General features: G+C 32.4%; 1 long non-coding RNA gene across 1 annotated transcript; it reads left to right on the top strand.

The window, feature by feature from the left end:
- The first annotated feature begins 10,263 nt into the window (after positions 1-10,263).
- On the top strand, positions 10,264-15,128 carry LOC143075737 (uncharacterized). Its single transcript, XR_012978402.1, has 3 exons — positions 10,264-10,542; positions 13,508-13,735; positions 14,177-15,128. It is a non-coding gene; the product is annotated as an uncharacterized LOC143075737 (long non-coding RNA).
- The last annotated feature ends 547 nt before the right edge of the window (positions 15,129-15,675 follow it).

Genomic DNA, 15,675 nt, shown 5'->3' with positions numbered 1-15,675 from the left:
GTTGTCATTTATTTGTTTTTTTTTTCCACACATTGTAATAATAATCTGGGACTAATACTGTAAATTCAGAAATTATTGTGTGCATTTATTATTAAGATTTTTTAAGAATGGATAAAAATGTGGAATTAATTATTGTGAATATTCAGGACCATACATTTATATATAGAGGTTATCAGAATGTAATTTCTAATGCTTGCCATACAAACCTAGTCGCATTATTCGCATTAACCCTTATTAATTTCTGAATTAACAGTTCTTAAGAATATAATTGTATTGTCAGAGTAAAAGCATTGACTAAGCATATTTTGATTTAAGTGCTTCATACTTACAAATTTGCACACAAGACAAAAACATTTACAACCTTATAGATATACAAAAGTAAGCATTCAATACTTATAACTAAGTTTTTATGCTTTAATTATGAAATTTCAAGTAAAATAACACTTTTATTTGTTTCTTTATTGTTTTGATGTCATAGGAAGAATGAGACATTTTTAAAATGTGAAATAAAAATATTATTTTGGAATGCCTTGCCATTGTTGTCTGCAATTTGCACCAAAATCTTTTCAAGCTACTAGTCAGAATATTTGGACAATTTTCTTATGTTTATAAACAAATGTGTTCAAATACTTACTTTCAGAATAATTTTTACATTACCCCTACATTCCTTACCTGGTTTGAAATTTATTTTTAATAAAGGTATACATTAGTTAATGTAATAATTAGTATATGTTTCTAGTTCTTTTGAAGCTTTTTTTTTTTTATCAACATGACTGGTAGATTTAACTATTGTTTCATATTTTATAACCTAGTAGTGATACCATCTTGTGAGTCTGAACACAGGGCATTATTGAGCATATAAAAAATTTAAACTCTAAATGTATTAATTTTTCAAACATGAAATGAACAAAACAAAAATCCATCAACCTAAATGATTTTGTGAAACTTGTACAATATCAAATGTACCCTTGGCATTGTTTTGTTGTCTAGTTTTAAGCAGGCTCTCATATATTTCTAAAATCATAATAAACAGCAGAGGGTTTCAATATAAACAAAGGGGTCACTTTGTTTAAGTATTCTCAACTACTGTATCACTAGCCTATCAACACTTGAGGTTTCAAGTTCTAACTGTGCATAGGGCAAGCGCTTGACTCCAATCTAAATTTACTGAAATTGTCAGTTTTCCTATAGAAGGTCGGAGGTTCTCTCTTGGCACTTTGGTTTCCTCCACCAATAATAACTTGCTGCCACGAAATAGCACAATAGTGTTGAAAGTGGTGTTAAAAAACAATTAATCAATCAATATAAGCAAAGAAATTTTAAGAATACCATGTATTTTTTAAATCCTTTTTTGCTGGTAATCTTTGTATGTCAATATATAAGCTATTAAGGGACCTCAGTGGCCTAGTGGTCTAAGTAGTTACTACTGTAATCACAAGCCAGTCAACACTGGGGTTGTGAGTTTATACCCTGCTTGTGCAGGTGCACTTGACGACAATCTTAATTGAATAGGATGTTCAGTTTTCCTATCGAAGGTCAGTGGTTTTCTCCAGGCACTCTGGCTTCCTCCCCCAATAAAAACTGGCTGCCATGAAATAGCCTTAATGTGGTGCCTAAAAGTGGCGTTAACACACCAAAAATCAATTAATATAAGCTATTAATGTTAAACTCAAAACAAAATGTACAAAAATTTGCATAACTTTTATGTTAGTCCATCTGATTCAGTAGGAATTTCTCTATGATGTTTACCATCATCAAATACTATTGTCTGATTCAGTAATAGTTTCTCTTTGATGTTTACCATCATCAAATACTACTGTCTGATTCAGTAGGAATTTCTCTATGATGTTTACCATCATCAAATACTACTGTCTGATTCAGTAGGAATTTCTTTATGATGTTTACCATCATCAAATACTACTGTCTGATTCAGTAATAGTTTCTCTTTGATGTTTACCATCATCAAATACTACTGTCTGATTCAGTAATAGTTTCTCTGCAATGTTTTCCATCATCTGATATTACTACTACAGTGTTGGTACTCAAATCAGTCACATACACATTCCCCTCATCATTTGATGACACATATCTGTAAGAAAAAAAAGAAAAAAAATTGTAGACCATATACATGTTAAAATTAAAATAAAAAAGCTTCTAATGTCAAAATGATCTATGTAGGCATATAATATACATAGTACACTGATATAAATACAAGGAACCTCTGTAGTGTATTTTTATGCTGAAACACTACAAGCAAATACAAAATGGTCATCAATCAAAGAATTATATAAAAAAAAAAACTTCAATGTTGGCAAAGCATGTTCCAAATGTTCAGTTACTGTTCTCTCTATTATGATATCATCAGATATTACTTTTACAATGTTGGTATTCCTATTAGTCACATAAACATTCCCCTCATCATCTGATGTCCCAAATCTGTAAAAAAAAAAATATATATCTTTTTTGCATGTAATACCATATTCATGTTAAAATTTATAAGAGACTATTAATACAGTAAGCATACAATATACACATGACACTAATACAAATACCAGGAACCTCTCTAGAGCATTTTCATTGTGAAACTGAAGAATTATAAAAAAAAACCATTTTATTTTCAACTCCAGCTTGTATGATAGCAACATCTCAATATATAAGTGTTTGATCAAGGGCAGTAGATGATAGTACCATGTGATCATACCTGTAGCTAGGGTCCAAACTCCCCCTTGAAACCAAATAAGCACTGTTAAAGTCAACGTTTTGTTCAAATTGTGACTGTTAAAGTCGAGTTCATGAGTCCAAATACCCCCCCTTGGAAATTCCTGGCTACTGGCCTGGTGATACGATACAACTACTACACTGTCTGTTTTAGTCCCATATCTGTAAAATAAGAAATGACCATATACCTGTTTTTTTTGTCTGTTTTTTTAATTATTTAAATTCGAAATGATCTCTGTAATACATATACCAAGAACCTCTACTAGTTCATTTTTATTCTTTAACCATAAAAGTTCAAATGGTGATCAATTGAAGAAATAAAAAAAAAGAACTTCAATGTTGACAAAGAATGTTTCAAGTAAACAACCCCTGAATTTTTAACTAGCCTGTTTAGATTTAGCTTTGTATGAAAGCTACATGTCAATATATATAGGTGTTTGACCAAGGGCAGTATAAATAGACGATAGTACCATTTAAAGGTCAAACGCTATTGCTTTCAGTTTGAATTAAAACAAGAAATTTAGGGATAACGTTCCTTAGATAATTTGATTTTGTTAATTTTTGACTAAGCTGATTTTTAGAAAAGAATACTTTTAAGTACAAAAAATGTACTGTATATTCAGAAATTATTGCAAGGTTTTTATTAATGCAATAATGCAACTTGGTAATTATCGCAGAACTCACATTCTGATGTCTAGTATTTATATCTGTATCTGAAATCTAACATTTTTGTCAATTCTTCAAAAATCATAATTATAAATGCATGCAACAATTTCTGAATTTTCAGTACTTGCTGTAACAAATTAAAATGAATGTTATCAGTGTTAAACAAATACACATTTTTTCCATCTTTTTTTTTAATGCAAATTATGAAAAAAAACCAGATTGCTTGCTGCAACTATTTCAGATGATATTTCTACATTATTTTGTCTTTTTCAATGCTTTGGTATAAGCACATGTAAAAAAGTGTTGGTCATAGATCATGTTCAATATATAAATGTATAGTTTTGTATAAATATTTTATTTTTGTAAATATTGATGTATTTATTTCTAGTCTCAGTGCTTGATTTGATATTGTGCAATTTTGAAAAACAAAATGTCTGTCCAAGATGTTAGTTTAACATTTTTGTTTCAGAAGTGACAATGTAAAATATTAAAAGGGTATGCATTTTGATACTGTTCCCAGATACTAATCTGGCTATCTGTTACAGCAAAATGCCTTGAGTGTGTAGGTAAAGGTAATATATTTGTTTAGCTTATCGTGTATACTACCCTCCTTTTGAAGTAGTCTAGTCCTACAGTCAGACAGATTAGTTATCTGTTCCACTAACCAACTCTTAAAGGTAGGTAGTGTACCTAACTTGATAATGACTTCACAGTTCAGCTAGCAAGCAAGTTAACCAAACATATTTCCATTATCTACACACTAAGGCCTTTTGTTGTACCCGAAACAAATTTCATGTAAGAGATACATACATGTGACAAGTAGATCTGCTGTAAATCTAGTAAATGTCCAAGGGTAAGGAAAAGCAGAATCTGTTTACAATATCTAAAGTCCATTTAATTGATCAAAGAAGCTATATAGACATAACGTAAATGATCTCTTGATTTATTTCAGTTAAACAAGTTTGAATTTGCCTACACATTAAATGTGCATTACTTGATGGTCCTAACCAAGATATCTTGTAAATCAACAAATTCATGTTTCTATGTGCTGTGGGGAACATGCAGGGATATACTTCATTCTATTTTTATACTGGGGTAATCTATTTTTGAGGTGCTGTCTCTTATAACCCACATATTCTAACTTTTCATGAATAGTTCAAGATTTAAACATTATGGACTCATTCACATCTTCAAATAACTCACCCTGTTTTGATACTTAGGTTATAAAGGACACCTTTTAATCAGGATTCATCAGATTATAATTTGTTTAATACTTTTGCTTTAAAGAGGTAAGATATCTTAGTTGAAATTGTTTTGATTTAAATAGTATCAGGAAAGAAATGTCTGTAATTTCTGTTGCATATTAATACATCCTGAAATTCAAACTTTTCCTTTTAATTCTGCAGACAGTTATTGTATACACTGAGAAGAGATAATTTTTCTTTTAAAGAATAGATACTGCATTATATACAGTTGGTTCATGATAAAGTTTGCCCACATCTTGCTTATATAGTTACATTCAATAGAATAACAGTTCACAATAGGCATGGCCTTATGTATACATTGTTTAAAGACATTTATCTATCAAGGTTTTTCAGCTTTATCACATTTTATGGTACAAATAGTTGTAAGATTGTTCATTTTTCAGAATCCAATATTGTGAAAACAGAACTTATTGTGTGCACCTATTTATTGATATTTATTAAGAAATGACAAAAGATGTAAGATTAATTATTGCTTTAATTTGCTTACACATATACATATAATTGACATCAGAATACATGTTCTCTTTATTGCGATACTCATTTAATTGCAATTTATGCATTAATATAATCATCCCAATAATTTCACAATTATACAGTATTATACAGTTAACAAATATTTATGTTGATTAAATTGTTTGTGTTTAACACAACACCAGATATTATTATTTTAACTATGTTACCATAGTGTAAACAGTATACCTTGTTGTTCATCTTCTGTTGTTTTTATCCATAACCTAAATAAAACTTTACATTCCTAATGCTGTATTTATTTGTATGTAGTTTTAAAAACTCTTGTGTGAACATTATAATTTTGTAAACAAGGCATGTGTTTATAGACTACAGAAGACTCATCAGTACTGTTTGAATCAAAAGGCCAAATAAAGTACAAACTATTCTTAGATTGATTGATAGGTTGATTTTTAACACTACTTTCTGCACTATAGTGCTATTTTGAGACAATCAATTTTATTTAGTGGAGGAAGCCTTAGAGTTACCAGAAAAAACCAGAGAGCCATAGATAGGAAAACTGACACTCTTCTTATCAATAAACACCTTTGCCTCCAATCCCGCCTGCAGTCCTGATGGCAACCACCATTCTTTGATGGCCCATATGACCCTCCATACTTTTTTTAAGAACTGCCCAGCTGAACAGTCTTGGGTGCAAGTCTTCTGATGGCCAGAACATTTCTGGTATGGGTTGTAGGAAATTAACTTTTATCATGAATACATATATAGGTGGTACAGGAACACCAGGGGCGGATCCAGCCATTTTATGCTCCCATTAAAATGCATTGATCGTCCAAAAAAAAAGTCCAACTCATGACCCCCCCTGGATCCGCCAATGAACACAAGGAGGTAAAATATAGCCAAAATAAATATCGGCTGTAAAATCTAGGTCTCCATTATGTCAAACATCTGTAAAAAGAAGGTTTACTCCTGGTTTACCCACTTTCAATTCTACCAATTATCTATTAGTAAAGAAAACAAAAAAGACAAAAGGTTTAATGAGCATACAATTGTATAGTCTGTTCCAACTTAGGTATATAGTTTGTAAGTGTTTTCTATATATTTAGGTTGTTCTTTTGTATAGAAAAATTATTAAAAAAATCATATTTTTTCTCATTAATTTAATATAAATTCATTCAACAAACATACATGTACACAACAAATAACAATAACCAGATGCTCCACAGGGCACAGCTTTATACGACGGCAGAGTTGGAACCCTGAAAAGTTGGGGCAAGTATGGACACAACATTCAAGCTTGATACCGCTCTGAATTTGGATTGTGATTAAATAGTTGACACAACATAGGTTTCTGACACAGAATGAATGTGGTCTAAGAACTTTAACTTAAAAACTTAAAAATTTTAAATTGGACATTTACCTATTATGGTCCAATATCCAAAATCTAAATACATGGTTAGATTCAGCATATCAAAGAACCCCATTTATTCAATTTTTGTTGAAATCAAACAAAGTTTAATTTTGGACCCGATTTGGACCAACTTGAAATCTGGGCCTATAATCAAAAATCTAAATAGATGTTTAGATTCAGCATATCAAAGAACCCCAAGCATTCAATTTTTGTTGAAATCAAACAAAGACTAATTTTGGACCCTTTGGACCTTAATGTAGACCAATTTAAAAATGGGACCAAAAATTAAGAATCTACATACACAGCATATCAAAGAACCCCAATTATTCAATTTTTTATGAAATCAAACAAAGTTTAATTTTGGACCCTTTGGGCCCCTAATTCCTAAACTGTTGGGACCATAACTCCCAAAATCAATCCCAACCTTCCTGTTGTGGTCATAAACCTTGTGTTTAAATTTCATAGATTTCTATTCACTTAAACTAAAGTTGTAGTGCGAAAACCAATGTGTCTTCGGACGACGACGACCGATACCAATATACGACCTCAAATTTTTTTTGCGGTCGTATAAAAAATGATATTCAGTTACAAAAGTGTCTTTATAGTTCATTAGTTTCTGAATGATTTTCATGATAAAAATACATTAATAAAAGATCTCTTTTATTGCAAACATAATTTAATAAATTAATCAATTTTATAAATGCATTGCATAAGGAAATATGTAAAATAAGAAGAAATACAATCTTTTATATATACATCAAAAGTCACAAAACATTATATTTACAAAGTCACAATTTACAATATTTCACTTCATTGTTCAGTTCAAATGGAGAAGATGGCTGCGTCAGAGTAATCTACCACGCTGATTAGTCCTTGTTGGAATCGGTCTTTCAGTAGTTGGAGTCTAGTTGTATTATTCTGTATCGTCGTCTTTTTGATGGGTGGGCTCCTCCTGCTGCATACTGGATAATGTTGCATTCTGTAAGTGCCTGTGTCTTCTTCGGTAGCTCAATGATCTCGTAGATGTTTGCGTGGGCATGTTTGAGTCTCTTCTTAAGTTTGTTGTGCCCCCTTCCAGGTTATTTATGGCGCGGGATCCTTCTGTGTAATAGTGATTCCATAGAAAACGGTAGCTTTCAACACAGAACTCTGTCATGTATTCTGTAAATGAAGTTGTAGCGGTTTATGTTTTCAGCTTCTCAAATGTCTTCTTTAGTGTTTAGCCAAACTTCCCCAACAAATGGGGTGGAACAAGAGGTAGTACTGCGGCTCCTCGTATCAAATTACCACTGGGTGAAGTGGAAGAAGCAGCCATTCACATTTACCCATGGCCACAATGTTCTTTAGTTTCATTCTTTTACTTTTTACCTTTTTTTCTAGTTTTTGTATGAATAAAAATACATTTTCCTGCCAAAAATATATAAAATTTAGAAAAGTTTTCAGTGCACATTTTCAAGTTACATTTACTTTCATGCAGTATGGATGGACTGCTGGAACAGAGGCAAAGAAACACAGTTTGGTTAATGTTCACCTCTCAAGGTCATATTATAATCGAAAAATACAGAAAATGACAATATATTAGTAGGGATGGGATCATACTGACATACTCACTAGAAAATATGAAAATTAGGTCAAGGTCAAATGAAACATGTCGGACTGACATGTACACCAAACTGGGTGACCTTACAATATCTGAGAAACGAACCTTATCATGTAACTTAAACCTTGACTGAGTTCGACGTCAGGTGAACCCTGTCTGACAGACATGAATGATACCTTGCAAGGAAAAGTGGTCCTGTTGCTTACAGTACCTGAGAATTAACATTGACCAATGAATCATAAAAATAAGACCAAATGTATATGAACCCGACAGACAGACATGTATACCCTACAGTCATTACATAAATCAAATACAAAAAAATATTTTGCGTATAATAACTGAGATATTGACTTGACCAAGTCACTTTAAACGTAATCAAAGATCCATAACATGAGGTCAAGGTCAGGTGAGCCCTCCCAGTGAAGGATACTAATATGTAGACGTTGCAAGGAACCCATATACCAAATATAGTTATCCTATTACTCCAGCATTCACCGAACCATATAAATGAGGTCAAGGACAATACACATATGACAGACAGACAGACAGACATTATCATATAACATCTACATCATTTTGTCTCCAGTAGATAGTTGTCTCTATCATTGGCAATCATCTTAAGGCTCGGTCATTGGTATACTGTTGTCTGTCCGTACGTCCGTCGTCAACATGTCGGACATTTACTCAAAAACACTTAAACCAATTTGCATAAAACTTTAGGGAATCGTTTATATCTATGGACGTTATCTCCTTTTCGTTTTTTTTTTTTTTTTTTTGTAATTTTATGTTTTCAAGTTATTGGGTTTTATTCATTAAAAAAAGGGGGATTTTCCAGTTTTCGGACAATAACTCAAAAATGCTTTCACCAATTAGCAAGAAATGTTAATAACTTTCTTAAACTATCCTGGATTTCTACCAAACTTGGACAGAAGCTTGTTTATGATCATAAGTTAATATCCAGTAGACAATTTTGTAAAAATAACCTGTCTAATCTTACTTATGAATGGACTTATTTTTATCTGCCAATTAGCATTACATTTATGTGCATTCACTCAGTGGTTAAAGTTTTAAATTTTTTAATAACTTTCTTAAACTATCCTGGATTTCTACCAAACTTGAACAGAAGCTCAGAAGATAGTACTCAGAAGTAAATTTTGTATACACAAATCTTTTTTGTGTATTTTACTTATAAATGGACTTAGTATTTCTGTCAGTTAACATTACATTCACTCTGTGGTTAAAGTGTTAAAAATCTTAATAACTTTCTTAAACTATCATGGATTTCTACCAAACTTGGACAGAAGTTTGTTTATAGTCAAAAGCTAGTATCTGGTTGGAAATTTTGTAAAACGGCCATTTTTTACTAAAATTTTACCGTGATTCGTCAACATATCTATGTCGTGATTGAGATCTCAAATAATCACCATTGCCGTACGCGTTAATTTTGGAAAAAAAATAAAAACGTGATTCGTCAAAATCAGTCCATTTTTTTTATCGTCTTAAAATAAGTGTCCATCGTCATGCACCAAAAATTACCGTTAACGTCATTTGGCAAAATGTTTTACCGTTTTTCGTCATGAAGGTGTCCCCATTTAGACCCTCTTTAATGGATAGAATGAATGTAAAGTGACTAAGTGTACATGTTTGTCTAACAAGATTCTTCCTACCATGACCTAACTTGCATGGCTTCTTTATCACAATTGTTTTGTAGATCAGATGATATAAATTATAGGTCAACTTTATTAGAAGGATTGTACTTGGTGAACATATGTTGTTCCAATGAGGGATATCTTAATTTTAACTTTTTCTTCAATTTTTGTCTCGCATTTAAACTAAGTTCTGATAATTCAATTAGTGAGTTATTATATAATAACTCACTAATTGAATTAAGTAATTTCTCTTCTTTGTACCCGGTTCGCAACAACTTAATCCTCAGGTCCGTTTAATCCTAATTGTAAAATTTACTATTTTTGTCATTTATTTCAAAACGGATATAATTTTTGTTTACATCACAACCATTCAAGAATTGATTATGTTTATAAAACTTTGAATCTTGAAATCTTGAGGAATTGGAAACCGCGCGTTCTTTTTCAATCGCTATATAATAATAGTATACTAAAGTATCTAGAATACATCTTACCTAATAATACATTAATGTTACTATGAATCTGAAAAGGACATTTCACATTATTAGACGGACCCTGCAGATTGCGAGTAAAATAAAGCAATACGATGCCGTCGACACCAAAAGGATAACTTTCCAAAGAGTACAAGTTGATGACTATTACAAAGTGTTGTCTATAAGATCACCTGATGATGTTTATGAGGGATACGATTACTTACCAGACCGCTTCCATAAACTAATTAGTAGTTCCTCAATTGAAGGTTATGCAGCCTCTATCGACAACAAATTGGTAAGTCCTGTAAATGTATTAAAAAAAAAAGGAGACATACGAACTGAAACAACGCTTTCATTGTGGGTTTGACGTGCATGAAATGGTTACATTGTATCTTATCCACTTGTTTCTTTTTCGAAACGCAAGAAAACGACTTTTTAATACCACAAGCTCTCATAAGAAGATAAGAACTCGTGATACATATTACAAATTTTACCATTTATTAACATGCAGATCGTATATCCAAGTTTTGCTTACAAGGATCCGAAAACGCTCCGTTTAAATCTTTCGAGATTCTCTAGTTTTGTCGGATTAATACACACCTTCAAAAATTTGTAAGCAGAAAATTTATCGGCTGATATAATAAAAAACAAAACAGAAAGTAAAACTGAGTTGTTCAAGATCTTTTTAAACAAAAGGCTGAATTTTTATAAATGTCTAATATATGTCTCGGTATTTCTTGTCCCGGATAACATACTATACAACATATATTGCACATATACTAAGTATCCCTTGTAATGCTTATTATAAAGTAGTGGTCTAAAGCTAGATTTTAAACAAAATTATGATATAAAAAGCAGTATACGACTCTCGTTTTAAAAGATTAATATTTAATTTGATAATTATACTCTGCTGAATTTGAAAAAAACAAATCATTTTGAAGTTTATCTGATTTGGCAAGATTTAGAAGTACTAAAAAAGAAGCATCCACTGAGGCATGTAAACATGCACGAATCAACATGACGGGTTATCAAATATGCATTTGAGATCCAATGGATATTAGATCATATTAGCTTATAATAAGTTCTCACAGATATCTTTTATACGTATTAATATAAAAAAAGAAGATGTGGTATGATTGCCAATGAGACCAACTATCCACAAAAAACCAAAATGACACAGACATTAACAACTATAGGTCACCGTACGGCCTTCAACAATGAGCAAAGCCCATACCGCATAGTCAGCTATAAAAGGTTCCGATAAGACAATGTAAAACAATTCAAACGAGAAAACTAACGGCCTTATTTATGTAAAAAAAATGAACGAAAAACAAATATGTAACACATAAATGTTTATCCATTGTGTCTCATGCTTCTCAGTCACAGGTTCTTTCTTAAGTAGACCTTATTATACGAAAGCTAAAATAATCTCTAAATTTTCCATACTTTCATTCAATTTAAAGTTTTAACAGGTCCTAAATAGCATACCTTGTGATTTCAATAGTAGATACAAATTCATACAAAGTAGTTTGAACTTCCAGTATTAGGAATATGATTAAGACATTTGTCCATTATTAAAAAAAGCATAAGCGCACTAATTTTCCATTACAACATGTCACCCGGAAGGTCAAATATAAATAACACCCACACAAAAGAAGAAACAAGTGAAATTAAGAGAAACAGAGATTCGAACTTTGCCTCCACGTGTTACTTTTAACGTTAACTCTTCATCTCATCCTTACCACGCGTCCACCAACTTACACTTTATACAAACGTTTTTACGATATGAAAAGGCGCAAGTCTTGTGCACATATTGTACCGTATGATATAGGTACATGAAAAACAGTCATTTGAATATCATCCGAATGGTATATATTCGAGATTTTTCAACCGAGGAACTTCGAAGCCATATTCAGTCGATCATGACAAAACAAAATATACAAAAGTCATTAGATTGTTGTGTAAAACAAATTCAAATTGTAAACAGAAATAAGTAAACTTGCCAATTCAACCTTTATAAAATCAAGTACACAAATGGAATAATTCAATTTTATAACCCGAAGACTTCATTTCAGTGTCGAATTAAAGAAGCGTTGATTCGGGTAGAATCGGTTTTGGCGGACCCCGGATGTGACTTACTTGCTTGCATATAATAAGTTTACCGTGGTTTCTTTGTCTAAAGTCACGCCGTGTTTCGAATCAACCCATGAGTCGCAGATCTATGTTAAAGGGTATGGATGTGGGGGGGGGGGGGTCCTTCGTCTCTTTAGTATTTTCGGTCATTATTCTTTACCTTGAACAATAATACAGTAATTCTTTATATCTTAGCACCCCATTATTCTCTGTTCTTTGTGTTTTAGCACCCGGATATTCTCTGTTCTTTGTGTTTTAGCACCCGGATATTCTCTGTTCTTTGTGTTTTAGTACCCGGATATTCTCTGTTCTTTGTGTTTTAGCACCCCATTATTCTCTGTTCTTTGTGTTTTAGCACCCCATTATTCTCTGTTCTTTGTGTTTTAGCACCCGGATATTCTCTGTTCTTTGTGTTTTAGCACCCCATTATTCTCTGTTCTTTGTGTTTTAGCACCCGGATATTCTCTGTTCTTTGTGTTTTAGTACCCGGATATTCTCTGTTCTTTGTGTTTTAGTACCCGGATATTCTCTGTTCTTTGTGTTTTAACACCCGATTATTCTCTGTTCTTTGTGTTTTAGTACCCGGATATTCTCTGTTCTTTGTGTTTTAGTACCCGGATATTCTCTGTTCTTTGTGTTTTAGCACCCCATTATTCTCTGTTCTTTGTGTTTTAGTACCCGGATATTTACTGTTCTTTGTGTTTTAGCACCCGGATATTCTCTGTTCTTTGTGTTGTAGCACCCCATTATTCTCTGTTCTTTGTGTTTTAGCACCCGGATATTCTCTGTTCTTTGTGTTTTAGTACCCGGATATTCTCTGTTCTTTGTGTTTTAGTACCCGGATATTCTCTGTTCTTTGTGTTTTAACACCCGATTATTCTCTGTTCTTTGTGTTTTAGTACCCGGATATTCTCTGTTCTTTGTGTTGTAGCACCCGGATATTCTCTGTTCTTTGTGTTTAAGCACCCGATTATTTTCTATTTTCTTTCTATTTTTGCTAATTTTCTCTACTTTTTTTTGCTCATTATTTTCTATTCAGGAAACCCTTCCCATACTCTCATGCTAGTATTTTGTTTTTGTGCGGAGTTATTTGGGTTAATGCTTTAAAAAATGTATTTCTATTTAAGGTTGCTTTCCAACTAGTAAATCTTTTGGATGATGGTCGCACGGTCTTGAAACAAGCTGGACGAGTGGATAAGGAATATGAAGGAACAGGAATATACAACGCGCTTGATTCATTTACACAACAAAAGTATAATTTATTGGGTAGACAAAGGACTTTCTCATTTGACGCACACAACCAAACTTTGATGAAATATCTTTATGCTAGAAAAATGGAAACAGTTATGTCAAGAGTAAGAAAGTATACAATTCCTTAACAATTAAGTGTCAATATGCCTAAGAATCATACAGTGGTGAACACGTAACAAAATAAACCCTCTCAAATTTACATTAAGTTCAAAATTCATAATGCGTACACTCTACTTTAACAATTGTTTCTTTTTCCGGTTCTGGTAATTCTGTTTGAATTTGGTTGAAATGCACTAGAAATTGACTAATAAGGGGAGCTAACTCAGTAATTAGTGATAATTCTAACCTAAATTAAGTGAATCGAGAAACACGAAGCATAGTTAATATGAAAGATAACTTATTTTAACATTTGCAATTTGAAAAGGAATTGATAGAAAACATAAGGATGGTATGAGTCGTGAAGTGGAAGGGATATGTATATCTTGGTCAAATCAACAATATTCCTATGTTATATTACTGAACTTGTATACCTTTATTCATTTTAGGATGTAACAGCGTATCATGTGAAGTCTCACAGAGAAATACTTAAAAACAACGCAACTGGAACAAACAACAACAACAACACTATATTCCCTGTCCATCTTAAGGAAGTCTTTAAATCAGAGAAAACGAGTAGCGAACTGTTCCCAGAAGGTAGAATGCTATGTTTCTATGTTCCATATAAATTAAAAGATTCCAACATACCACTGATATATTCTCAAGGAACGAAAGTTCTGGGATCATTTACTGAAGGCTCCCTGTTAGTCACAGCAGGGACAAGCTTCCAATGTAGTAAAGGACATGTATTTGTACTTGACGTATACGGAACTTTAAACAATACATTTGTAAAGCACATACTACAACATTTCCGACATGTGGACCTACGATTTTTCAATGAGCCAATGGAAATAAACATACATTGTATAGATTCTGGAAACCAGTATATAACTGATGCTATGAGCCAACTGGATATTCAAAAAGACGAAAGTTTCAGAGATGTTCATCATGTAGCTACCGCGGATATGAACTAAAATTGTCGAATCTATATAAAGCAGGATACGATAAGTTATATAGAATTCTGACATATACATTCGCCGAGTACAAGTAGTTACGATTGAGACAGTAATAAAAAGCGAAAAGGGATATATTCTTTTTACAAATTTGAAATTAATAAGATCGGAATTACTATATGATTGTCAAATGATGTTTACCATAACCTGAATATTCATCTGAACTAATTTCATAAGGCTATATTATAATATAACTATGCATCTCCCCAAAATGATACTTTTGTTGAACGATATGGAGCTAATTGTAGCGAAAGAACCTTCATGTATTCTGGAACACTGTTGTTGAATTACTTGTCTTTTACTTTGAGAGAAAGAAAAAATGTAAATATAAATGTTTTAAAACAAAGATGTCAAAAAGGACTTTTCGTAGTCAAGTTATAATTTTATATTTTTAGCTCACCTGGCCTAAAAGGCCAAGTGAGCTTTTCTCATCACTTGGCGTCCGGCGTCCGTCGTCGTCCGTCGTCCGTCGTCGTCCGTCGTCCGTCGTCGTCCGTCGTCCGTCGTCGTCGTTAACTTTTACAAAAATCTTCTCCTCTGAAACTACTGGGCCAAATTAAACCAAACTTGGCCACAATCATCATTGGGGTATCTAGTTTAAAAAATGTGTCCGGTGACCCGGCCAACCATCCAAGATGGCCGCCATGGCTAAAAATAGAACATAGGGGTAAAATGCAGTTTTTGGCTTATAACTCAAAAACCAAAGCATTTAGAGCAAATCTGACAGGGGTAGAATTGTTAAGCAGGTGAAGATCTATCTGCCCTGAAATTTTCAGATGAATCGGATAATCCGTTGTTGGGTTGCTGCCCCTGAATTAGTAATTTTAAGGAAATTTTGCTGTTTTTGGTTATTATCTTGAATATTATTATAGATAGAGATAAACAGTAAACAGCAATAATGTTCAGCAAAGTAAAATTTACAAATAAGTCAACAT

Source organism: Mytilus galloprovincialis, chromosome 5, assembly GCF_965363235.1.
Source record: "Mytilus galloprovincialis chromosome 5, xbMytGall1.hap1.1, whole genome shotgun sequence".
Taxonomy (NCBI): domain Eukaryota; kingdom Metazoa; phylum Mollusca; class Bivalvia; order Mytilida; family Mytilidae; genus Mytilus; species Mytilus galloprovincialis.
This window is presented reverse-complemented; position numbering and strand designations above follow the sequence as displayed.